General features: G+C 40.2%; 3 non-coding genes across 3 annotated transcripts; 1 reads left to right on the top strand and 2 right to left on the bottom strand.

The window, feature by feature from the left end:
• Positions 1–12,048: 12,048 nt before the first annotated feature.
• Positions 12,049–12,120, bottom strand: n-TAtgc8. The gene has a single exon. It is a non-coding gene; the product is annotated as a tRNA-Ala (tRNA).
• A 1,309-nt stretch (positions 12,121–13,429) lies between these two features.
• n-TAcgc2 lies at positions 13,430–13,501 on the top strand. Its single transcript has one exon. It is a non-coding gene; the product is annotated as a tRNA-Ala (tRNA).
• A 14,068-nt stretch (positions 13,502–27,569) lies between these two features.
• On the bottom strand, positions 27,570–27,641 carry n-TAtgc3. The gene has a single exon. It is a non-coding gene; the product is annotated as a tRNA-Ala (tRNA).

Below are 27,641 nucleotides of genomic sequence, written 5' to 3'. Positions count from 1 at the left end.
TTTAGCAGTGTTCTCCTGTATTTCTTTAAGTGAGTTATTAAAGTCCTTCTTGATGTCCTCTACCATCATCATGAGATATGCTTTTAAATCTGGGTCTAGCTTTTCGGGTGTTTTGGGGTACCCTGGACTGGGCGAAGTGGGAGTGCTGGGTTCTGATGATGGTGAGTGGCCTTGGTTTCTGTTAGTAAGATTCTTACATTTACCTTTCGCCATCTGGTAATCTCTGGAGTTAGTTGTTATAGTTGTCTCTGTTTAGAGATTGTTCCTCTGGTGATTCTGTTATCCTCTCTCTTCAGACCTGGGAGACTAGATCTCTCCTCTGAGTTTCAGTGGTCAGAGCACTCTCTGCAGGCAAGCTCTCCTCTTACAGGGAAGGTGCACAGATATCTGGCGTTCGGACCTCCCTTCTGGCCAAAGATGAAAGCCCAAAACAGGACCTTTCCCAGAAGCTGTGTTGCTTTGGCCTGTCCCAGAAGCTGTTAGCTTCTGTGTGCACACTCTCACCTGTGCAGACTACTTTTCGGCGGAGTCCCGGAACCAAGGTGGCTCCTGCTGATCCTGAGGCAAAAGCCTCCTGGGCCAGGTGGACACCTGTCCTCTGGCCGGGAAGGTGGTCAGATGTCTGGAGCCTGAAAAGGGCGCTGCCTCAGAAGCTCTGTGGCTCCTTCCTGTCCCAGAAGCTGTCAGTTTCTGTGTGCACACTCTCACCTTTGCAGACTACTCTTCGGGCGGAGTCCTGGAACCGACTTAAAGTTCTTATCATACAGATCTTTCACTTGCTTAGAGTCACACCAAGATATTTTATATTATTTGTGACTATTGTGAAGGGTGTTGTTTCCCTTATTTCTTTCTCAGCCTTTTTATCCTTTGTGTAGAGAAAGACCAATGATTTGTTTGAGTAATTTTTGTATTCAGCTACTTCACTGAAGTTGTTTATCAGGTTTAGGGGTTCTCTGGTTGAGTTTTGGGGTCACTTATATATACTATCATATCATCTGCAAATAGTGATATTTTAACTTCTTGCTTTCCAATTTGTATTCTGTTGATCTCCTTTTGTTGTGGAATTGCTCTGGCTAGGACTTATAGTACTATATTGAATAGGTAGGAAGAGAGCGGGCAGCCTAAGGACACTGCTCAACTTCACCCATTTTAGAAATGCTACAAAGAATGAAATCCAAATAATATTCAGTGACTTGGAAGAAAGACAACAAGTACTAGCAGAGACATTTATGTAGTAAGGGAGAGTGAGAGCGACTAAAAAAGTATAGACAGAAGCAAAAGGAGAGAGGGGACCAAAGTTCAAGTGTGGGGAAGGGTTAAGGTGTAGCAGGTCATTCATTGCCATGGGAACCAAGTGCTTAGGCAGTGGTGGATAATTGCTGATACTCAAACAACATAGTGCTAAGAAAATATGTGTTAGTATATCTCTGTGAGTCACGATTCTTTTGCATTATATTTCACTATGTTGGATTTCCTTAAATTTTCTCCTTTTATTCGAAATAAATTCACTTTTTCTCTCCTAAAATATCCTAATTTAGGATTCCACTCCCTGTACTCCTCCCAGATCTACTCCATAGTCCCTCTCATTTGGATCCACTGCCTTCCTGTCTCTCATTACAAAGGCCCATGCTTCTAAGAGATCACATCAAAACATACCAAAAGTAACTTAGAATAAGATAAAACACAACTATCACATAGAAAATGGACAAGACAACAGAAGAGAAGATCCCAAGTGTAGGCACAAGAATTAGATGTAGGCCATTTCCTTGCTTCTTCAGTCTGTCTGAGTTCATATATTTTGGTTTGGAGTGACATTATGCCAGATGGAAATCTATCTGCCTTTTGTTCCATGTTTACCACTCTTGGACATATACAGAAAGGACAATTCATCTTACCACTAGGACACCTGCTCAACCATGGTCACTGCCACTCTATTCATTCATAATCATAAGTTGTAAACAAGTTAGATGTTCCTCAATAGAAGAATGGATAAAATAACTGTGATTCATTTATAGGATAGAGAATTACCCAGATGTTAAACATCAATTAATTAATCATGAAAACTGCACAACTGGATGGAATGAAAAAATCTTCCTGAGTGGGATAACCCAGATGCAGAAAGATAAACATGGGATGTATTTGGTTTTATGTGGACAATATCAGTTAAATAAATAATAATCAAGCTAAAACTCATAGAAAAGTTCGTAGGAAAATTCCAGGAGATAGCCACATTCTTTTTCAAAATTTCACAGGAAAGGCCCCTGGCCAGCTTCCTGTTAAAGTACATGTTTTTGTCTGAAACTTCTTGAGTTGGGGCTCTATACTCAGCATTAATCTGAGCACTAGAATCTTCAAGCTGTCCTCTGTCATGGTCCAAGCAATTCTGTTTATACTATTTTCCATTTTTCTAGTCTATAGTTCCAGTCTCTTAAATTCCTGTAATAAGCCAGAAGATCATGTTGTTCATTGTAAGAGTATACTCAGTGATATTGATGTCATTATTAGTTACTTTCCAATTACCCTGATCTAGTGCAACTTAGAGAAGAAGGAGTTTAGTTTGGCCTGCAGAGTAGATTGCCTGGGGAGTCAAGGCAGCAAGTGACACGCATGGAAACGGGAAGAGTAAGTTGAGATTTCACATCTTCAACAAAATCCACGAAGCAGACAATAAGCTGGAAGTGGAACAAGGCTCTCTAAGCAGCTTTAAGTGACAAACTTCCTCCAGCAAGGTTGTACCTTTTCATAACCTCCTAAAACAAAGTCATAGACATGAAAAAAGGTGTTCAAATAACTGAGCATATGGGGGACATTCTCATCCAATCTACCTCAAAATGATTGATAAGGGGATAAGTAGAAGGCTCGATGCTGACAAATTCATCTTCCTTTTCTAGAGGACCAAAGTTCACATGGCTTACAACCACCTTTCACTCTAGCTATAAGGTGTCTGGTTACCTCCTTCTGCCTTCTCTAGGTATCTGTACATATGAGTATTGGATGAGATGTTTTGAAGGCAATAATTATGTAATTAGTGAATGGATAGCCATCTACAGATTGAAGCATGCAGACTGAGAGAAGATACCCACTCAAGCACAAATAAGGGCTCCTTGTTTAGAGATTGTTAATGTGAGGAAGTCAGACATAAATTCCATTTGCCAGGGCTTTGAGTGAGAAGGCATACTTATTTATTTATATTCCCAACCACATTAATTAATTAATTAATTAATTAATTACTTCTTTTGCATCCTGGTCCCAGGCATTCAAGTAAGAAGACACATCCCCCCTCTCTGGAGAGGAGTTTATTTCATTTTATATCTTATAGTACATTATGAATGGTAGTCAGGACAGGAAATCAAACATGAACTTGGAGTCAGGCACTGAAGAAGTGGTCATGAAGGAATAGAATGACTATCTTGTGCAGACTGATTTCTTATTCCAGCTGTTCAGAGATGGCACTTGTAATAGAAAATCATCAGTCAGGAAAATACTCAATGATGTTTTGCCTATCAGACAATCTGATGGAGACATTTTCTCAACTGAAGTTTCCTTTCTCAGTTTGACTCCGGTTAGACTATATTTGCTTTAAAAAAGAAGAACAAAAGAAAGAAAGAAAGAAAGAAAGAAAGAAAGAAAGAAAGAAAGAGAGAGAGAAAGAAAGAAAGAAAGAAAGGAAGGAAGGAAATAAAGAAAGGAAGCGAGAGAGAAAAAACAAAGAAAGAAAGAAAGAAAGGAAGGAAGGAAGGAAGGAAGGAAGGAAGGGAGAGAGAGAGAGAGAGAGAGAGAGAGAGAGAGAGAGAGAAAGAAAGAAAGAAAGAAAGAAAGAAAGAAAGAAAGAAAGAAAGAAGGAAAGAAAGAAAGAAAGGAGATTTTCTCAAAGAACCAACTCCTGGTTTTGTTGATTCTTTGTATAGTTCTTTTGTTTCTGTTTGGTTGATTTCAGACCCGAGTTTGATTATTTCCTGCTGTCTACTCCTCTTGGATGTATTTACTTCTTTTTGTTCTAGAGCTTTCAGGTGTGCCATTAAGCTGTTAGTGTATGCTTTCTCCAGGTTCTTTTGTAGACACTCCGAGCTATGAGTTTCCTCTTAGCGCTGCTTTCATTGCATCCCATAAGTTTGGGTATGTCATGGCTTCATTTTCATTAAATTAAAAAAAGTCTTTAATTTCTCTCTTATTTCTTCCTTGACCAAGTTATCATTGAGCAGGGCATTGTTCAGCTTCTGAGCGTATCTAAGCTTTCTGTTGTTCTGTTGTTCTTGAAAACCAGCCTTAGTCTATATGGACCTGATAGGATGCATGGGACTATTTAAATCTTCTTGTATCTGTTGAGGCCTGTTTTGTGACTGATTATATGGTCAATTTTGGAGACAGTACCATGAGGTGCTGAGAATAGTTTCACTGTGTCTCTGTTTAGTTTCTGTTTCCAGGATCTGTCCATTGATGAGAATGGGGTGTTGAAGTCTCCTACTATTATTGTGTGTGGTACAATGTGTGCTTTGAGCTTTAGTAAAGTTTCTTTTATGAATGTAGATGCCCTTGCATTTGGAGCATAGATGTTTAGAATTGAGAGTTCATCTTAGTAGATTTTTCCTTTGATGAGTATGAAGTGTCCTTCGTTATCTTATTTGATAACTTTTGGTTGAAGTTGATTTTATTCGATGTTAGAATGGCTACTCCAGCTTGTTTCTTGTTACCATTAGCTTGGAAAATTGTTTTCCAGCCCTTTACTCTGAGGTAGTATATGTTTTTGACACTGAAGGGCATTTCCTGTATACAGCAAAATGATGGGTCCTATTTATATATCCACTCTGTTAGTCTATGTCTTTACTGGGAAATTGAGACCATTGATGTTAAGAGATATTAAGGAATAGTGATTATTGTTTTCTGTTACTTTTGTTGTTAGAGGTGGAATTACGTTTATGTGGCTATCTTCTTTTTGGTTTGTTGAAAGATTACTTTCTTGCTTTTTCGAGGGTGTAGTTTCCCTCTTTGTGTTGGAGTTTTCCATCTATTATTTCCTTTGTAGGACTGGATTTGTAGAAAGATATTGTGTAAGTTTGGTTTTGTCATGGAATATCTTGGTTTCTACATCTATGGTAACTGAGAGTTTTGCTGGTTATGAAGAGACTCATGAAGCCTGACTGCACTTTCCCACTGTTTGTGCAGTTAGAGCTCCTCTTTCTCCCCTTTCCCAGCATAGATGCCTCCAGCTATTTGGAGAGGGCAAACAGAGAGAAACAGAGAGGGCCCAGCCTGGCACTGGGATATTGCAATTCCATTTTCATGGTGGCACTCCCTTCCCTCTAACAGACCCCAAGGGAGCTGGCAGATGCCAGCTTTGGGAACAGACAAAAGGCAGCATACACTAGCCTCTGTGTCACCAAGGCTGACACTCTCCTTGATATATAGCCAACATTTCTCTGGTGCAGATGGCTCCTGTCCTTGAAGGAAACAAGGACTAAACATCCTTGAAATGATAAGTGACCCGCACTTGGACCATGAGGGAAGGGCAATTAAGTATTCCTAGACAGCTGTGACTAGTTTGTAAAAATACAGTAGCTCATGATAACACCATAATGTTACTTCCCAGGTCAGAAGGGTCCCCCTTCCAGATGCACAGTTCCACCCTGCTGTCTGAACAAACATTATTAGATTTGAAGGATGGCTTCCCCTTGTCACCTCCCCAGTCACAGTAACCCCAAAGTCTAAGGATCTTTGCTTATGACTGTGTATTTATAAATACTCTAAGTCCCTGGATGTGGGCTACACATTCCTAACCTGTGCAGTGGGGAAGGCTTGTGATCCGGGTCTGACTTGTGAACAAAGGCTCTCTTTGTCATTAGAATAGACTTGCACTTTCTGGTGCTCTTCTGGTGTTCCAGAGAACTGGGCACACCAGGTATAGTAACCTGGGCTGGCATTAGTGTTCTCTTAGGGTCTGTATGACATCTGTCCAGGATCTTCTGGCTTTCATAGTCTCTGGGGAGAAGTCTGGTGTAATTCTGATAGGTCTGCCTTTATATGCTACTTGGCCTTTTTCCTTTACTGCTTTTAATATTCTATCTTTATTTATTGCATTTGTTGTTCTGATTATTATGTGTAGGGAGGAATTTCATTTCTGGTCTAGTCTATTTGGACTTCTGTAGGCTTCTTGTATGTTTATGGGCATCTCTTTTTTAGGTTGGGGAAGTTTTCTTCTATAATTTTGTTGAAGATATTTACTGGCCCTTTAAGGAATCTTTGCTCTCTTCTATACCTATTATCCTTAGGTTTGGTCTTCTTGTTGTGTCCTGGATTTCCTGGGTGTTTTGGGTTAAGAACTTTTTGCACTTTGCATTTTTTTACTGTTGTGTCAGTGTTTTCTATAGTATCTTTTGCACCTGAAATTCTCTCTTCTATCTCTTGTATTCTGTTGGTGATGCTTGTGTTTATTACTCTCAATCTCTTTCCTAGGTTTTCTATCTCCAGGGTTGTCTCACTTTGTGGTTTCTTTACTTTTTCTATTTCCATTTATAGATCCTGGATGGTTTTGTTCAATTCCTTCACCTTTTTGATTGTGCTTTCCTGTAATTCTTTAAGGGATTTTTGTATTTCTGCTTTAAGGGCTTCTACCTGTTTACCTGTGTTCTCCTATATTTCTTTAAGAGAGTTATTTTGTTCTTCTTAAAGTACTCTATCATCATCGTGAGATGTGACTTTAGATCAGAGCCTTGCTTTTCTGGTGTTTTGGGGTATCCAGGGCTTGCTGTGGTAGGAGAAATGGGTCCTGATGATGCCAAGTAGCCTTGGTTTCTGTTGCTTATGTTCTTGTTCCTGCCTCTCGCCATCTGGATATCTTTGGTGTTAGCTGGTCTTGCTGTCTCCTACTGTGGCTCATCCCTCCTGTAAGCCCGTGTGTCAGCACTACTAGGAGGCCAGTTCTTTCCAAGATGAATTTGGGTATGGAGAACTTTGGCACAGGGTCAGCTTCAGGGTGCACATGGAAACCTGAAGGATCCTGTCTCCAGCTTTCTCTTGGTTCCAGTGTCCTGATGACTCCAGGCTGGTTCTTCTTGGGCCAGAAATCTGAGCAGAAGTGGTGGTCTCACCTGTGCTCACAGGTGTGCCAGTACTCTTCGGAGACCAGCTCTCTCCCGGCAATATTAGGGTATGGAGCTCTGTGGCACAGATCAGCTCTCCAAGGCCCATTTCTTTATTTGTTTGTTTATAATCCTGACCATATTTACTTATGCATATATTTATGTATTTATTTTTTATTATTTCCATTACAGCCTGATCCCAGCTCTTTCTGGCCTTTCTGCTTAGCCCAGCTCTTTTGTTTCACTTCCTCCGTTTTTTTTTCATTGTTTGCTAACTTCTTGAGAGTCACACCAGGCGCAAATCTCATAAAAGACAAGTGGTAGGAGTTTTCCAGGGAGGAGATTTACAGGGTGTAGAATGTGGAGTTTAATTCATGAGCTTGAAGGAGCTTAGCAATTAAAGGGTGTTCCTGTTCATGGATTGGTGAGTTCTTCTGCTCAGCAATTGATAGCTTTTGCTCAGACTTTTCACCTAAAATTAGCATAATCTGGAGTGGGTCCTGTTGAAAGCCTGTAGGTAAACTTTGTAAGTTTCAGAGTGTGTAGGGATTGGTGGCCTTTGTTCAGACTTTTCATCTAAATTTAGCATAATCTGGAGCGGGTCCTGTAGAGAGGCTGAACATAAAGTTTGTGACCTTTACAGAGGCTGGAATCTCTGTTATGACAGTTAGGAAGGTCTGGGGGTGGGTCCTGGCTGCTGGAGCTCCTTAAGACCGGACCTAGCGGCTTTCCTGTCTTGATGGTTTCCAAAGTTTACAAAGTTAACAATTTGAGTTCAGGTTAGGGGAAGCCTTTCCTGCTCCTTAAGTAGAGTGAAGAGCCAACAGTTCCAATTCTCAAAATACATTTGTTATTCTAGTACCCTGAGAGGTTGAGCAAAAATCTTACTTTTTTTTCTTTATATGTAAGTTTCTTTAAAGTTTGGAAATTGAATACTTGAACACTTGAAAAAGGATGAGTATTAAAGGAAAATCAAATATGAATTTCATATTAATTTAATCTTATATTTGAATGGCTTCATGTAGCTTTCCAATGCTACACACATCCAATGTATACTACATAGCATCAGGTCTAGACATTTTTTAATATCTTAATCTCTTCACTTAGTAATACACCAAAGCTCATTTATAGTAATAGTTAACGGGAGACCTGATGCTTTATTATACCTGCATTCTAGTAGAGGATGTAGATCTAACTTGGATTGTGCAGCGACTTCCACACTGATGAAAATCTATATTATTTTTAGTCTTGTTCTGTTATGATTTATTTTACAAGGAAAGATCTTATACTTGTTTATGCCTTTTGATATCTGTGCATTGTGCTTTGGGGGGAGAAACTTAGAAGAAGGGTGGCTGGATCAGACATTAAAAATCCTCTATCTCTTAGTGACAAGATTTGAATCCGAGACTGCAGGATACAGCAGTGAGAAAGAAATGGAAGTGGGGAGAGTAAATGGGTCCCTGGGTGTCACGCCCTCTGGTCAAGTCAGCTTGACAGGCTGTGAAGCCTAAAAGCCACTCAAGAGGCAGATAGTTTCAAGGAAACTCACCTCTTGGAGTTTTGGCATTCTCATACTCATACTCTATTCCGAGATAGTCTGGTGTATGGATCTATGAGCTCTCTTTTAATATTTTATTATAATGCCTTTTAAGATTAAATTCTGTTATAGTTAGTCTCCCCAGTGTTCCAAGATCTCAGAAGCTGCTGGAGCTTAGAATCCTGTGAGAAGGCAGTAAGGAAGTTAGCCTATTTAGTAACTAATTAAACATTACAATAGACAGAGCCAGTGGCTCAAATGGTCTGCAAAAATATCCAGGGAATCTCACTGAGATAGAAATCTTCAGTACAGGCTACATTGCATATTAAAAGCAAGTTGGTATATTCTCCTGACAAATGGAGATCTCCAGATACTTAAAAGTTACACTCAAATAGGAATTTAGCAAGGCCTAGGAAATTAGGGGGGTTGTGATATTATATTATTCTTGAGGTCTGCAAAGAGCAGAACCCCCTGATGCTAGCCTTCACAAGGTTCAAAGGTATAACACTAGAGTATGAAATCCTTGCCTGTCACTAAGCTGATCCTAGGCAGGACTGCTTTATCTTTACTGTAAACATTTACCTGGTTCCTGTAAGTCCTTTCGAAGTCATTCCTTTCTTTTGTACCTGGTAACTTCAATGTACCTTGCCTGCTGTGACTTCCAACCCTTGTATTCTCTGTACTATAAAAAGTCTGATGCCCGACCTGACAAATACACACAACCTCTCCTGTGTGCATCTGTCTGTCATCTCATCCAACACTTTGCCCACCTGCGACTAGAGACCCATTCCACTCAGACATAGGGACCCAGAGGGTCTGCGGCACCTGGGTAAAGTGCTTGCCAGAAAAGCATGAAGACCTAAGGTCAGATCTCCAGAATTCATGTACAGTTGTATGAGACAGTACATGTCTGTAATCCCAGAACTCCTCCAACCACACAAGCTGTGGTAACAAAATATTTCCCAGGAGCTCAGGAGACAGGTAGCTTAGCATGTGCCATAGCTAACAGGAGACAGTCCCAACAAGGTGAAAGCTGAGGACCACACCCGAGCTGTGGGGACTTCTGATCTAATGCTTTTGATCCCCTGTGGCTTCTGCTCTCTCATTTTCTCGCTGTCTGGTATGGGTGAAGAGATTTCTCCTCACTGATCCTCAGTAACAAGGAATATTTTAATGGAGTAAAGATTAATAATGAAGCATACAAGGTGAGAGACCATGCGTGTGTTCTCGTCGTCATGACCATGCACAGACCTCAGGGCCCTGGGGGAAGTTCTTCTAATTTGATGGCCTCCAGTCAGTCAATCAGTCCTTGCAAACCCACTTTCTTTCTAGGAATCCCTATTCCAACATACACAATGGCTCTCCCTCTCTCTACTCTAGCTCCCTGGTATCCAATAAGGTGTTGGTTGAGGGGCCAAGAAGTCAAAGCACATCCTGTAACAAATTCACCAATGAGTGTTATACACAGGATGCTGAAAGCTACTCAATCATGTTCTTTTAGGGGCAGTCTGGTGAAATGGCCTGTGGACTTGTCTCTGGGACATGTCTCTCATTTCCTTCAGTAGACTCAGTGGCCTCTACACGCTCTTAAGGAAGTAGGGGCAAACTGCAATGAACATCAATCAAGTAAAGTCTCCATCATCGAGTAATCCATGCAGATCATTCATGAGCATCATTGACATTTGGTTTCTGACAGTTCATAGAAAATTGACTATTCGCATCACAGAGAAGGCCACAAATAGTACTTGTAGTTTAAAAATAATACCAGGAATACTTGAATGAAAATTGTCAACTATTTGTGAGCAATCTGGGTGCTTATACCTATATTGCCTATACATTAGAAAGTTTCAGAACATCGCTGAGTTACTACATACATAAATGCAGAATGTACCTGTTCATGGGTCTGAGTGTTCATTTTTGCTGTGATATCTATTCTTTCAAAACTGTTCTACATATTCAATGTAACATGAATAAGTGCTATAATGTTTATTTTACTTGGGTGTCTAATTACAAACTTCACAGATAAATAGATAGAGAAAATAAAGCAAGAAAGAGAACAAAGTCAGAGAAGAACATTGTGTGAAGAGAGACTTCCATAAAGACCTAAGTTTTCTGAGCCAGAATGGTATTGGAATCAAGGTTGACAAGTCAGGAAAGACAGAACTCAGCAGTCCTACTGACACTCACACATGTACAGACAACTGCCAACTTGTACCCAATATTTCTCTGTGCATCCCACGCTCAAATCAAACTTGTGCAATAAGGATTATGTGTTAGAGAACAGTACTCAGGTAAGCATATATGTATACCTACAAATATATATTGTGGGTTGGAGGATGGCTCAGTGGTTAAGAGTACTGCATGCTCTTCTCAGAGGTCCTGAGTTCAATTCCCAGCAACCACTTAGTGGTTCACCCCTTCTATAAGGGGATCTGGTTCACTCTTCTGGCATAGTGGTGCACATGAAGGGAGAGCAATCAACTAAAATAAACTAATAAATATTTAAAAACAAACATAAGTTAAAATCTATGTATCATATACCGATCATTGTGTATGCTTAGAGACTTTCTAACAGAATGTACAAAGGGAAATCTCTGTCACTGAAGGTGAAGATTTCACAGACAAGACACCAAATAAAAACAAAAACTGGTGAATTAGAGAAGGTGAAATCATTAAAAGAACAAAAGCTACCATAGCTTTAAACAAAACAAAACAAAACAACTTGCTTGAGGCATGACCAGGCTGAACTAACCAGACTATGGAGGAAATATCGTCAAGGTTATAGAGGAACATTGTTGTCATGGTCATAGATGAGCCCTTTTATTATCCTCACGATCCTATGGAGGTATCCATGGAAATGTGTTCTAGGTTATGACACTCTATGTCCCAAGAGAACCAGAAGAAAAAAAAAAAGCCCTGGAGATGCCGGGAATCGAACCCCGGGACCACACACATGCGAAGCACGTGCTCTACCTCTGAGCTACATCCCCAGCCCTAGCAGCTGTCTGATTTCAGCCTATATCAACATACAATGACTGAAGCAACATCTATAGAGCCCGAAAGGACCTGGAGCACAACTTTCTGTATGATTTAGGGCCTCTAGTTTAGGATTTTTATTGGATCTTATGTTATTTACTCTATGAGAAAACAATCTATCTTCGTTGGAAAGAAAATGATATTAATAAGAAGAAATTTGGAAGAATAAAAACTACCATAGCTTAAAAAAAAAAAACTTGCTTGAGGCATGACCAGGCTGGACTCACCAGACTGTGGAGGTCTCCATGGAAATATCGTCAAGGCTATAGAGGAACATTGTTGTCATGGTCATAGATGAGCCCTCTTATTATCCTCAGGATCCTATGGAGGTATCCATGGAAACGTGCTCTAGGTTATGGCACTCTAGGTCCCAAGAGACCCAGAAGAGAAGAAAAACTCTGGAGATGCCGGGAATCGAACCCGGGACCCCATACATGCAAAGCATGTGCTCTACCGCTGAGCTACATCCCCAGCTCTAGTAGTAGTCTGATTTCAGCCTATATCAAGATACAATGATTGAAGCAACATCTATAGTGCCTGAAAGGATTCGCATCACATCTTTGCACATGATTTATCACTTCTAGTTTACTATTTTGATGCGATGTTTAGATTATTTGCTCGATGAGAAAAAAACCCGTTTTCAATGGAGATTAAGTGATATCAATAACAAGAAATTTTGTGCTCTGGAAAACATCACAGCCTTACTCTAAATTGAGGGTATTATGTCAAACTTATTATAATGTGTTTCTGCAGGCTTAGGAAGGTCATACCAAGGTGGGGCAGAGTTTGGGAAGATGGTATTGCAAGGTTGGTACAGTGAGGCTGGGGCTGCCTTTAGGCCTGTGTGCCTCCCTTCAGAGCTGCCTACCAGGAGCTCTCTGAGTCCCAGCACCCACGACAGCTGGAATGAAGGATAAAACTATTTCTTCAGCAAAAATGTACATTTATAAAGGTACCGACGAAGAATAACCCTTGAAATCAGTCAGTGTCATGGGGACAAGCATACAGAAGTGCCTTGATCCAGTCCCTGAAGGAACCAGTCTTTTGTCCTCCCCCTAGCTCATAAGAACTCCTGTGAAGCCTTTTCTTTCACTACTGTGTTCACTGTCTGTTCATTTGGCAGTTGAGTCACTGACATCCAGGGTGCGGAGTTATGCTGATGGCATTAAAGCTATCTGGTTGGATAGCACAGGGCCACAAAAGGAAGGGCATCTCAGAGAGGAGATGGCTGTGACAGGCGTCATAGTTGCAAACATCCTCTTATTGGGCGTTTGGAGACTGGGGTCCCTGCATTGGTACCTTTATAAATGTAAATTTTTGCTGAAGAAATAATTTTATCCTGCAATCGAGCAGCCGTGGGGTCTGGGACTCAGAGAGCTCCTGGTAGGCAGCCCTGAAGGGAGGCACACAGGGCTAAAGGCAGCCCCAGCCTCACTGAACCAACCTTGCAATTCCATCTACCCAACCTCTAACGCCACCTTGGCCTGACCTTCCTAACCCTGCAGTAACACATTGTAATTAATTTGACATAGTACCCTCAATTCATAGTAGGTCTGCCATGTTTTTCAGAGCACCAAATTTCTTCTTATTGATATCATTTTCTTTCCAACGAAGATAGATTGTTTTCTCATAGAGTAAATAACATAAGATCCAATAAAAATCCTAAACTAGAGGCCCTAAATCATACAGAAAGTTGTGCTCCAGGTCCTTTCGGGCTCTATAGATGTTGCTTCAGTCATTGTATGTTGATATAGGCTGAAATCAGACAGCTGTTAGGGCTGGGGATGTAGCTCAGAGGTAGAGCACATGCTTCGCATGTGTGTGGTCCCGGGTTCGACTCCCAGCATCTCCAGAGCTTTTCTTCTCTTCTGGGTCTCTTGGGACCTAGAGTGTCATAACCTAGAACACGTTTCCATGGATACCTCCATAGGATCGTGAGGATAATAAAAGGGCTCATCTATGACCATGACAACAATGTTCCTCTATAGCCTTGACGATATTTCCATAGAGACCTCCACAGTCTGGTGAGTCCAGGCTGGTCATGCCTCAAGCAAGTTTTTTTTTTTTTTTTTTTTTTTTTAAAGCTATGGTAGTTTTTATTCTTTTAATGATTTCACCTTCTCTATTCACCAATTTTGGCTCTTTTTTTATTAGGTATTCTCTTCATTTACTTTTCCAATGCTATGCCAAACTCCCACATGCTATCTCCCGCACTCCCCTACCCACCCACTCCCACTTCTTGGCCCTGGCGGTCCCCTGTACTGAAGCATATAAAGTTTGCAAGACCAATGGGCCTCTCTTTCCACTGGTGGCCGACTAGGCCATCTTCTGATTCTTATGCAGCTAGAGACACGAGCTCCGGGGGGTACTGGTTGGTTCATATTGTTGTTCCACCTATAGGGTTGCAGATTCCCCCAGCTCCTTGGGTACTTTCTCTAGCTCCTCCATTGGGGGCCCTGTGATTCATCCAATAGCTGACTGTGAGCATCCACTTCTGTGTTTGCTAGGCCCTGGCATAGCCTCACAAGAGACAGCTCTATCAGGGCCCTTTCAGCAAAATCTTGCTAGTGTATGCAATGGTGTCAGCGTTTGGAGGCTGATTATGGGATGGATCCCAGTTTATGGCAGTCTCTAGATGGTCCATCCTTTCGTCTCAGCTCCAAATGTTGTCTCTGTAACTCCTTCCATGAGTGTTTTGTTCCCAATTCTAAGAAGGGGCAAAGTGTCCACACTTTGGTCTTCATTCTTCTTAAGTTTCATGTGTTTTGCAAATTGTAACTTATAGCTTGGGTATTCTAAGTTTCTGGGCTAATATCCACTTCTCAGTGAGTACATATCATGTGAGTTCTATTGTGATTGGGTTACCTCACTCAGGATGATGCCCTCCAGGTCTATCTATTTGCCTAGGAATTTCATAAATTCATTCTTTTTTTTTTTTCCATTTTTTATTAGGTATTTAGCTCATTTACATTTCCAATGCTATACCAAAAGTCCCCCTTACCCACCCACCCCCACTCCCCTAGCCACCCACTCCCCCCCTTTGGCCCTGGCGTTCCCCTGTACCGGGGCACACAAAGTCTGCGTGTCCAATGGGCCTCTCTTTCCAGTGATGGCCGACTAGGCCATCTTTTGATACATATGCAGCTAGAGTCAAGAGCTCAGGGGTACTGGTTAGTTCATAATGTTGTTCCACCTATAGGGTTGAAGATCCCTTTAGCTCCTTGGATACTTTCTCTAGCTCCTCCATTGGGAGCCCTGTGATCCATCCATTAGCTGACTGTGAGCATCCACTTCTGTGTTTGCTAGGCCCCGGCATAGTCTCACAAGAGACAGCTACATCTGGGTCCTTTCGATAAAATCTTGCTATTATATGCAATGGTGTCAGCGTTTGGATGCTGATTATGGGGTGGATCCCTGGATATGGCAGTCTCTACATGGTCCATCCTTTCATCTCAGCTCCAAACTTTGTTTCTGTAACTCCTTCAATGGGTGTTTTGTTCCCACTTCTAAGGAGGGGCATAGTGTCCACACTTCAGTCTTCATTTTTCTTGAGTTTCATGTGTTTAGGAAATTGTATCTTATATCGTGGGTATCCTAGGTTTTGGGCTAGTATCCACTTATCAGTGAGTACATATTGTGTGAGTTCCTTTGTGATTGTGTTACCTCACTCAGGATGATGCTCTCCAGGTCCATCCATTTGGCTAGGAATTTCATAAATTCATTCTTTTTAATAGCTGAGTAGTACTCCATTGTGTAGATGTACCACATTTTCTGTATCCATTCCTCTGTTGAGGGGCATCTGGGTTCTTTCCAGTTTCTGGCTATTATAAATAAGGCTGCTATGAACATAGTGGAGCATGTGTCCTTCTTACCAGTTGGGGCTTCTTCTGGATATATGCCCAGGAGAGGTATTGCTGGATCCTCCGGTAGTACTATGTCCAATTTTCTGAGGAACCGCCAGACGGATTTCCAGAGTGGTTGTACAAGCCTGCAATCCCACCAACAGTGGAGGAGTGTTCCTCTTTCTCCACATCCTCGCCAGCATCTGCTGTCACCTGAATTTTTGATCTTAGCCATTCTCACTGGTGTGAGGTGGAATCTCAGGGTTGTTTTGATTTGCATTTCCCTGATGATTAAGGATGTTGAACATTTTTTCAAGTGCTTCTCTGCCATTCGGTATTCCTCAGGTGAGAATTCTTTGTTCAGTTCTGAGCCCCATTTTTTAAGGGGGTTATTTGATTTTCTGAGGTCCACCTTCTTGAGTTCTTTATATATGTTGGATATTAGTCCCCTATCTGATTTAGGATAGGTAAAGATCCTTTCCCAGTCTGTTGGTGGTCTTTTTGTCTTATAGACAGTGTCTTTTGCCTTGCAGAAACTTTGGAGTTTCATTAGGTCCCATTTGTCAATTCTCGATCTTACAGCACAAGCCATTGCTGTTCTGTTCAGGAATTTTTCCCCTGTGCCCATATCTTCAAGGCTTTTCCCCACTTTCTCCTCTATAAGTTTCAGTGTCTCTGGTTTTATGTGAAGTTCCTTGATCCACTTAGATTTGACCTTAGTACAAGGAGATAAGTATGGATCGATTCGCATTCTTCTACATGATAACAACCAGTTGTGCCAGCACCATTTGTTGAAAATGCTGTCTTTCTTCCACTGGATGATTTTAGCTCCCTTTTCAAAGATCAAGTGACCATAGGTGTGTGGTTTATTTCTGGGTCTTCAATTCAATTCCGTTGGTCTACTTATCGGTCGCTATACCAGTACCATGTAGTTTTTTGTTTTTGTTTTTGTTTTTTTTTCCACAATTGCTCTGTAGTACAGCTTGAGGTCAGGCATGGTGATTCCACCAGAGGTTCTTTTATCCTTGAGAAGAGTTTTTGCTATCCTAGGTTTTTTGTTATTCCAGATGAATTTGCAGATTGCTCTTTCTATCTCAATGAATAATTGAGTTGGAATTTTGATGGGAATTGCATTGAATCTGTAGATTGCTTTTGGCAAGATAGCCATTTTTACAATGTTGATCCTGCCAATCCATGAGCATGGGAGATCTTTCCATCTTCTGAGATCTTCTTCAATTTCTTTCTTCAGAGACTCGAAGTTCTTGTCATACAGATCTTTCACTTCCTTAGTTAGAGACACACCAAGGGATTTTATACTATTTGTGACTATTTTGAAGGGTGTTGTTTCCCTAATTTTTTTCACAATCCATTTATCCTTTGTGTAGAGAAAGGGGTAATATCCAATATATACAAAGAGCTCATGAATCTGGACTCCAGAAATTCAAATAACCCCATTAAAAATGGGGTTCAGAGCTAAACAAAGAATACTCAACTGAGGAATAATGAATGGCTGAGAAGCAACTGAAAAAATGTTCAACATCCTTAATCATCAAGGAAATGCAAATCAAACCACCCTGAGATTCCACCTCACACCAGTCAGAATGGCTAAGATCAAAAATTCAGGTGACAGCAGATGCTGGTGAGGATGTAGAGAAAGAGGAACACTCCTCCATTGTAGTGGGATTGCAAGCTTATACAACCACTCTGGAAGTCAGTCTGGCAGTTCCTCAGAAAATTGGACATAATTCTACCAGAAGATCCAGCAATATGTCTCGTGGGCATATATCTAGAAGATTTTCCAACTGGTAATAAGAACAAATGCTCCGCTATGTTCATAGGAGCCTTATTTATAATAGCCAGAAGCTGAAAAGAACCCAGATGTCCCTCAACAGAAGAATAGATACAGAAAATGTGCCTTTTCTGTCACTCTGGAGTTCTCCTTCCTATCATGAAGGGCATCAGTCTGCCCTCATCTACCTCCAGCACAGCCACTTACTGACTCATTTGTTGCACCTTCCTGCTTGCTTGGACCCTAACTCCAGCATTCTCTGTTCCTCTTACCCCTCTCTTTCCACCTTCCTGACATCAAACATAGTTTACACTTGTCTACTTAATAAGCTCTTCTTTACAAAATGATAGGGTACTCTTAAGATTAAAAGAAAACCAAGTTATCCACTATATATAATAAGAAACAATATAAATATAAAAGTGGAAATGAGTGTGTTAGAATAAAACACCCCAAAAAGAATATACCCCAAGTATGGTGTGTGGCTATAGTGACCTCAACCACCAGGAGGTAGAGGCTAGAAGATCACAAAATATTCCAGGTCAGCCTGGTCTCCATACTAAGTTCTGGGCCAGCTAGAAGAAGATTTAAAAGAAAACCAAACCACAGAAGGATACACACTAAAGGAAGAGATAAAGCATACACAAGTGTGTTGGCTGGTTTTGTGTCACCTGAATACAAGGTAGAGTCATCACAGAGGACAGAGCCTCAACTGAAAACATGCCTCCCCTAAGAACATTGTGTAGGCAGGCCTCTAGAGCATTTGCTTAATGAGTGACTGATGGAAGGTGGTCCTGGCTTCTATAGAAAACATTATGAACTAACTAGTACCCCGGAGCTCTTGACTCTAGCTGCATATGTATCAAAAGATGGCCTAGTCGGCCATCACTGGAAAGAGAGGCCCATTGGACAGGCAAACTTTATATGCCCCATTACAGGGGAATGCCAGGGCCAAAAAGTGGGGATGGGTAGGTAGGGGAGTGGGGGTGTGTGTGGGGGGACTTTTGGGATAGCATTGGAAATGTAATTGAGGAAAATACGTAATAAACAAAAAAAGAAGAAAAGAAAAACAGACTGAGCAAGCCATGTGATTCAGCCAGTAAGCTGCTCCCCTCTATGGCTTCTGCATCAGCTCCTGTCTCCAAGTTCCTGCTGTGTGTGATTTCCTGCCCAGACTTCCTTGGATGAAGAACAGTGATATGGAAGACTAAGCCAAACAAAACCTTTCTTTCCCACATGCTTTTGACCGCTGTGTTTTTATCACAGCAGCAGAAACTCTATATAAGGAAAAATCTGAGAGATATTCAAAGAATAATCATCTTATACACAAATAAATGTAGCATAAGGCCTACCCTTTCAAGAAGCTCAATGAAACAAACACAGTAAGGTAAACTCTCCCATGTTTTCTCTCATTTATTGAATCAAGTACTATATGTGCATTTTGAGCGTGGCTGTGTTTGTGCCTATGTATGTGTGCATATGTGTGTGTATGTGGCTGTGTGTGTGTGTGTGTGTGTGTGTGTGTGTGTGTGTGTGTGTGCAGGGCATGAATCCAGAAAATGGCTCATAAACAAAAGAATAGAAGGTTTGAGGAGGATGAAAACAGAGAGGTCAATAAAATATGTGACATGAGCTGGAGAGATGGCTCAGTGGTTAAGAGCAATGACTGTTCTTCCAAAGGTCCTGAATTCAATTTCCAGCAACCACATGGTTGCTCAAAAATATCTGTAATGGGATCTGTTGCCCTCTTCTGGTGTGTCTGAAGACAGCCGCAGTGTACTCATATAAAATGTATAAAAAAATTTCTCTAAAAGAATGTAACATGAAAGCAGAAGCTGCATCTACTTGTGGAAGAACACACAACAGAATAAAAGAGATAAGTCTAAATTTTTTGAGTAAATCAGATACAGTACGAACCTAAAGAAATCTTTGAAAAGATATGGATAACAGAGTCAAACTCCAGAAAATGGAATCAAAGAAAAACATATTGAAATCATATTGAAAGCAGCACTCTGTTTTTTGTAGAAGAAACACACACACACACAAAACACACACGACAACCAATTTATTTCAAGATGTCACATAGTCTACAGAATGTGGCACTGTAGTTGTTGAGATAAAACAGCTATCAAACTTGTGTCTATGTGTAGATAAATTGTTCTGTAGGATTATAATGGGATAAAAAGACAAAATCACTGGGAAAACCTGTTTGCTAACATGGCACATACTGGTAAACAGGACTAAAGGAAGTTCACAAAAAGGAGTCAAGTGCATAGAGGGAAAAGAGAAACATTTGGATGATAGTACCAAATAAAGAAAGAAGGAAAAGCATAAACAATCTGCAAATATTATTTCCTCTTTGTATCAATGTGTGTGGTGCGTGGGCAAGAAGTATAAGTGCTTTTGTGTACTGTGTTGTGTTGTGATGTGATTGGTATAATGTGGTATGGTGTGGTGTGGTGTTCGGTGTTGTGTTTCAATGTGAGTTGGTGTGTTGTGTTGTATTGTGTTGTGATATGCAGGGGTGTGATTGTGCTGTGCTGTGGAGTGTTACGGTGTAATGTGTTATGATATGATTTGGTGTGGTGTGGTGTGCTATGGTGTGGTGCTGTGTGGTGTGATGTAATGTGATGTGGTGTGGCCATCTATAGATGTAGAGTAACTTTGTTGAAGGCTCATGTAATCCTCTAAACCTACAGATTATATAAATTGGAGGCTTTACTATTATGCTGGGTATTAGAGATTTAATCTAATTATTTGGCTCAATCAGGAATATGTGTGTCAAAAAATTACATGTCCTTGTCTCCAGTTGGGTTTAATTGATCGATCTAGATGCCAGCAACCAATTGATGGAGATTGGTCATCGGCCATAGTGTTGCCAGGGCTAGGAAGTAGGAGGGTGAAGAAAGGAATTACCATGACTTAGGGGGAAAAGAGAAAGATGGATGTATGGACATAGGAGGTTCAGGAGATAAAGCCAACCAGCCATGTATAATTTTGGGTGTCAACTGGCTACTTCCCTGATTGGGCCAGGGCAGCAGGGGAAGGTTTAGGAGTGTCTAGACTTTGAAGTAGCCAGGTCAATTTCAAATTAACTAGTGTGTGTGTTAGTGTGTGTGTGTGTGTGTGTGTGTGTGTGTGTGTGTTACTTTAGCATTTTCAAAAGTTCCCTAAGGAAGTTGTTGGAAGTGCTACCCTCCTGGGGCATAAGCCTGTGTAGCACAAACTCACCTCTCCATGGTTGGATTGTGGTGAAAGAACAATAGTGACAATGACACCAGAAAGACCTGGGAATGCAGCACACATGCACCACATGTGAGGACCACTAATCTAACACCTATGAGTTTTGGGAATCATGATATAATAAAATTAATTCCAAGTGCATTGGCCCCTCCATCTGTTTTAGATGGCAGGGTGATTTTTATACATGGAATCCCACTGAACCTCAAAAGTCTTCAGATGAGCATTAAAGATATAGTTAACCTATTGAGTAGATAAGGATGGTGGAAGGAAAGTAACCTGCATTCACATTTCCTTTCACTCTATCTGCCTGGGAGACTCTATAGGATGCTGCATTCTTCCCAATGAGCTCCTGCTTCTGGGATGCAGAGATCAAACCATTCTCTGTCACACTGGATGGTAGTACACAGGGAAATAAACACATGATGTAGAGGAAATCAGGAGGAAAAAGCATCTAAAACCCAGAGGAGGGAATGATGGTGTCTTGTCGCAGCAGACTATTTCAGTGGAAGGTATACACGATGACTTTCTCTTCCTAGCTCATCACACAACCCTGCAGAAACACACAGAAATGTCAGGGAATGAAGCATACAGTGGAAATGAGACCTTTTCTTTTCCTGGTACCCTCCCTGTCTGTATCCTATACACAGCCTCGGAGTGCAACATTCAAACTCATGAAATTCTCCAGAGGTATCTGGTGAAAATTGGATGAATTCCATTGGACAGTACTGGGACAAATTTAACATCAAAATATAGAATGACAATATGAGGAGACAATTGTATGGAAAAGTGGGTACTCTGAATCATCATGCTCTAAATCATTATGTAGAATAAACAAGCAGTTTACCAAAGGCCAGATCACCATTTAAGATGCAGTAATACAAGATCACCATTTAAAACGCAGTAATATAACACTAAAAATCTATCATCAAAGCAATACGTGTTTTAAATAACTTTCATGACGATATTATTATCTCTTCCAAACACCACTGGAGTCAGTTAGGAATCAAGGTAATGGCATTGGCTAAGTAATACAGAGGGAAGAGCACACTATGCAACATGTGGTCCTCATATAAGCTTACAGCTAACTCTGATTGCCATTAGGTCATCATTTAACCCTTTATGTCCCACATAGGGAATGTTCCTGAAAACCTTAGACACATACACACACACACACACAAGGATGTGAGCAATCACACACATACAAGTGCTGATGCAATACACAGCTCTCAGCTCAAAGGAAAAGTTTATTCTGGAGTCAAATATGAGGGAGAAACTATGAGTGAGACAGATGTAGGTTATTACAAATTCCATGGTACAATATGGAAGCAATTATATGAGGAAGTAATTATAGTCACAGAGCAAATAAGCTATAAATCAATCACTTATTGTATACATTGATGCAAGTGTTAAGCAGGACCAAACTATGCTGTTGGCATTAGCTGCTATCTGATGACATTTGTCCTCTTTTGTTAGGTAGAAAACTGTGGTTTTGTTTAGGTAATATTATGTGCAATTAAAAGAAAAATTTCTGCCAGTAGGACAGGTCCAACTTTATATGAAAGTGACAAGGTCCTAGGTTATTCCAACACAGAGGGGCCAGGGAAGGGGTTCTTCTGAGCTAAAGAAGGCACACATAAACTGTAGTTAGGACTGCAACATTGCATTGTATCCACACCACTGAATTTCCAATCAGTCAATCAATCTTTGCAGACCCAGCTTCTTTCTAGGAATCCCTGTTCCCACATACACAATGTCTCTCCCTCTGTCTACTCTAGCTCTCTGGTACCCAATAAGGTGTTGGTTGAGGGGCCAAGAAGTCAAAGCACATCCTGTAACAAATTCACCAATGACTGTTATACACAGGATGCTGAAAGCTACCCAATCATGTTCTTTTAGGGGCAGTCTGGTGAGATGGCCTGTGGACTTGTCTCTGGGACATGTCTCTCATTTCCTTCAGTAGACTCAGTAGCCTCTACATGCTCTTAAGGAAGTAGGGGCAAACTGCAATGAAGATCAATCAAGTAAAGTCTCCATCATCGAGTAATCCATGCAGATCATTCATGAGCATCATTGACATTTGGTTTCTGACAGTTCATAGAAAATTGACTATTCGCATCACAGAGAAGGCCACAAATAGTACTTGTAGTTTAAAAATAATACCAGGAATACTTGAATGAAAATTGTCAACTATTTGTGAGCAAACTGGGTACATATATTGCCTGTATATATTAGAACAGCTCAAAACATTGCTAAAGTACAACCTACATAAATTCAGAGTATATTATATTTGTGGTTCTGACAATTCATTATTGGTAAGATGTCTCTTGTTTCAAAACTATTCTACATATTCAATGCAGCAAGAATAAGAATTATACTATTTACTTTAACTGGGTGTCTAATTCCAAACTTCACAGATAAATGTATAGAAAAAAAAAACCTAAGAAACAGAACAAAATCAGAGAAGAACATTGCCTGAAAAGGGATCTAAATGGAAACATAAAACTTCAGGTCTGTTCAAAACTCTAAGCCATTTTCCCCATACATTATAACATTCTTAAGCAAATAAAGCTGAAACTGTAGAGGATTTATGAAAAGTAGAGGGCATTTGAAATTTGAATACATAATTGCTTAGCACAAAAGGAACTTGTTAATAGACTACATTTGGTATAGAATAATTATAATTTCAAGAAATCATATCTTCTTTGTAAATTGCAGTGAATATATACTAACATTACACATAAAAACTTTTATGAGACTCTAAGGTCATGGTCTAAAGATCCTAAGTTGGTTGATAGTGCCCTAACACAAGCTTAACACAAACACTGGGACATGTGAAAAGATGACAGCATAGAAAAAGGGTGTGGGAGATACTAACAATGATGAATAATAATGCTTTTGGAAGTAATCTATTCCATAGGGAGAGGAGCCATTCTCTATCTTTCAGATGGGACTCAGGTGCAACTCAAATGTTTTCACCTGATGGCCTTTCATTTCAATGATGCATTTTAATTTAAGATAATAATTTCACTATTTTAATGAATATATAAAAGTGATAATTTAGATAAGAAAGGATACTTTTTTAACCTTTTTATTGATTATGAATTCACATCATGCACCCCATCTTCCTGTCCCTCCATTTCCACCCTGTGCCCTTGCCTCTCCCCCCCCCCCCGCCAAAGGAAACAAAATAAAAAAACAAACAAAAAGAAAAAATAACATTAAAAACAAATAAATAGGTTAACAACAACACAACATCCTGCTCTGGAAGCTGTGGTGTGTCACAGTGTGTCACTCAGTATACACTTTTGTCATCTTTACTCACAAATGTTCATTTCAATGTGTCTTTGGTCTGTTTCGAGGCCTCTGGCTTTTGCTACTCTGTCAACACTGGAACCTCACTGGGACTCCTCTCAGATATTTTGTTGTTGCCCTGTGATATGGAGATCCTGAATCTTTGGTTCTGCGGTGGCAGCCAAGAAAGGGTACCATTTAAAGAGTGATAGTTCTGCTTTTCATTGGGTGAAAAATTAAGTTACTTAAGAACAAGGACGTTGTCTCCTTATAAATGAATTTGCATCATCTAAACACAAAATCTAACACATTGTAGATATTCAGACAGTTTTTTAGGAATGACCTGAGCACTAACCCAATGTCAAACTCTAAGCAATTAATCTAAGTTTTTCATTTTATTTTTATGCTAACAATTTTTGAAATACTTTGCATCATTACCACATTTTTCAGATTGAGAAAATGATACCTAATATTAAAGAAGTATTTAACGAACATTACAAAATGTGTATGTCAAAGTCAGGGGCTTAACATCTTATCATCTCAAGTCCGTGGCCAATATTTAATATTCTGTACCTTCATTCCTTTTCTCATTTACAAGAATAAACACCTTTCTGAGTTCTATAAACTATAAGCATTTTTTACACCTCATAACAAAGACCTCTAAATAAACTGTCTGCCTCAGAGCATTTTGAATTCCACACACATGCTGTTTTTATAATAATTATTAAACTATGTCTTTAAACCAGTGATATAGTTTGTTCTATTAGCATTAGCAATTTATCATGAGCTAATCAGGTGCTGGACTATGTAGGATTTCTAATATTTTAGCTAATTTTCACAGCACTGTGAAAATGGAGTAGGTGTTACTATGATTCTTATTTTGTGGACAAGAAAGTTAAGGTTTGGAAGAGTGAAGTAACTTAGATTAGCAAATATTCAGCAGGTGACAAAAACAAGATGTGTCCTATACTGGGCCCATGACATCATTCATTTACAAAATTACTTTGGTGATTGACAAACCAGCAAAACTGACCTAACAGCATTTTCTCCTGCTGCAGGAATGTAACTTTCCTCCAGGACTCAGAAATTCTGAGTTTGCTTCTATATTTAATCCAATCCCTACTTCCTTTAGGGACTCTTTCCTGACTTTTATATACATACATTCCTACATACATACATTCATACATACACAGATAAAGGAATGTAACCTTTGATGCAGTTCTCAGCATCATCTGTGCAAGATGCAAGGGGTTGTTAATATGAAATCCCACACTGGTCTCTGGCTTCTCTGATACAACCCTTCCCTAGTCTGTTTGACCAGACTGGAGGCTCTCATAGTGACATGCTTCGTTGCACTGACTTTGGCCACCTAGTTCTATGCCAGCTGTCGTAGTAGCATCAGAACTGCTGTACCTGCAGTATGACAGCAGTAACACAGGAAGGGCACCGCTTTTAAAACCTTAAACTTTATTTTACTGCTTTTCTAGACACAGCACACATTTAGTGCTGAGAGAACAGAAAATGTACATAAGCAAAAATGAAAAAAAGAGAAACTTTTCATCATCCAACTACCTACAGAGAACCTTTGATGACAGTTTGACAGCTCAGTGCACATCCTATCACACAAGTTTTAAGTATAGAGGCTTTTATTTCCTACCCATTAATGCTCAAACTGTTCAAAATAATGTGTATACTGCCTTTCTTATAAAAAGGTAGTGCAAATACTTTACAACTGCCTCGATTATGTTCTTATACCATTTTAAAATGGCTCTATCATAGTACATCATAAAATTCAGTTGGCTTGTAATTGAACATTTAAATAGTTTCAGTACTTTATCCCATCAAGCTTATCTATAGGCTGTGCTGAGAACTGAACATACTTTTGCTACATGCCCTCTCCCCCAGGCACTGGGATTATTGGCATATATTCCATGCCTGTCTCCTTATACAACTGATATTTGATACATATGTAAAGTCAATTAAGTTCAGAAAGGATGGTCTTTCAGAGAACAGTGCTGAGCTAAGTGCATAGCCATATCCAGGAATCCAAATTTGGGCATTGGGAATTCATTCAGTGGTTAAGAGCACTGCCTGTTCTTACAGAGGTCCAGAGTTCAATTCCTAGCAACCACATGGTGGCTCACAACCATCTATATGGGGATCTGGTGCTCTCTTCTGGCATGGTGGTGTACATGAATCTAGAGTAGTGATATAAAACAAATTAATAAATATTACAAAAACAAATATAAATTAGGATTTACATATGTATCATATACAAAAACATTTTTATAAAAAAATAAGTCTATATAATATCGAACAGAATACATAGAAGAAAATCCCTGTCACTAGGTTCTATGTGAAGATTTCACACACAAGACACCAAGTAAAAACCAAAATTGGAGAAATGGAGAAGGTGAAATTCTTAGAAATCTAAAAATTTCCACAGGTTAAAAAAAAATGAGATGATTTAAGTCCATGGCTAGGGGAATGGTTTGAAATGTTCAAAACCAAAGCCAATTCTATGAAATGTGCAGAAAAGCTTCCAAAAGTCATACAGAAAACAGAAATAGAAAAATGCAAAAGACTTCAGTGCCATTGTGCACTGGGACACTGAATAAAACTATTCATTTCATAAGAGATTTGCTAGCGACATTAAGACAGTAGCTGTGCAGAGAGCAGCATGGCAGGGGCTTCTGTGGAGAATCAGGGTCACGCGGCAGAGTGGGTACCACAAAAGATGGCAACTTAAAATTTCCGATTAATCCAAAGCACACAGCGTCCCACAGTTGTAATCTCGTCAGCAGGAAGCTGAGGTAGGAGGATCATGAAATGCAGTCTCAAAACAAAAGAAAACGGAAAGTTGTAAAAAAAAAATTAAAAGGAAAGAAAAGAAAAAGGAAAGAAGGTCTTCTAACCAACTGCGTATGTAAACAATTATCTTAAACATCTATAAGGGGCAATTATGGACAACTATTTAGGCTTTACTAGCAATGTTCTACTTCTCATCCCTGATTTACAAAGTGGAAAGTTGGGACCAGGAAGTGCACACTATATTCTGTCCCATCTCCCCCTCCTCCCTCCACTTCCCAGAATGCCCTGGCAATGGCTCCAGTGTACCCTAGTGCAGAACCCTTTGAGGAGGCAGAATGGTCAGGAATCTCTCTCCTGCTGCATGCAACACACTGGCCACAAATCCCGAAGTTGGAGTGAGTCTACGTGGGTCCCGGATCCCTGCATCTGTCTTCCCACCCTCAGGGAGATTCACGTGCTCACCTCCGGGAACCCATAAGCTTGGCTACAGAGAATGCAGCTTGCACTACATCCATTAGGTAGCCATTGAAAAAGAGTGTCCACAAAAACCCCCAGGTTTCCATGACAACCACAAAGCTCTTCCCCTTTCTTCTCAGTAACTAAGAATGCTCTGGCCAGCCCTCCCTTCCTTTCTCTCAAAGCAGACACATTCATGCTTGTTATCTATCACCTGAGAAAGCATACCCACTAGGAAACTACCACCAGCCTGAAAGCAGAGCTTCCCTTAAACTGTGAACAAGACATCTTCCTGGAGGAATGACCACGCTGTACTCACCAGACTATGGAGATCCCATGGCAATGTTGTCACAATTATAGATGAACATTGTTGCCATGGCCATAGATGAGCACTGTATCCAATATTTACCTATGCATATATACCCTCATAACAGAAAGCTAACGTCTAAGACATCTTGTGAAGAAACAAAACTAGAAAATATAGAATACATTGGAGATGCCGGGAATCGAACCCAGGACCCCATACATGCAAAGCATGTGCTCTACCACTGAGCTACATCCCC

Source organism: Mus musculus, chromosome X (genome assembly GCF_000001635.26).
Source record: "Mus musculus strain C57BL/6J chromosome X, GRCm38.p6 C57BL/6J".
NCBI lineage: Eukaryota > Metazoa > Chordata > Mammalia > Rodentia > Muridae > Mus > Mus musculus.
Note: the sequence above shows the minus strand (reverse complement) of the source record. Positions and strands in the feature narration are given on the sequence as shown.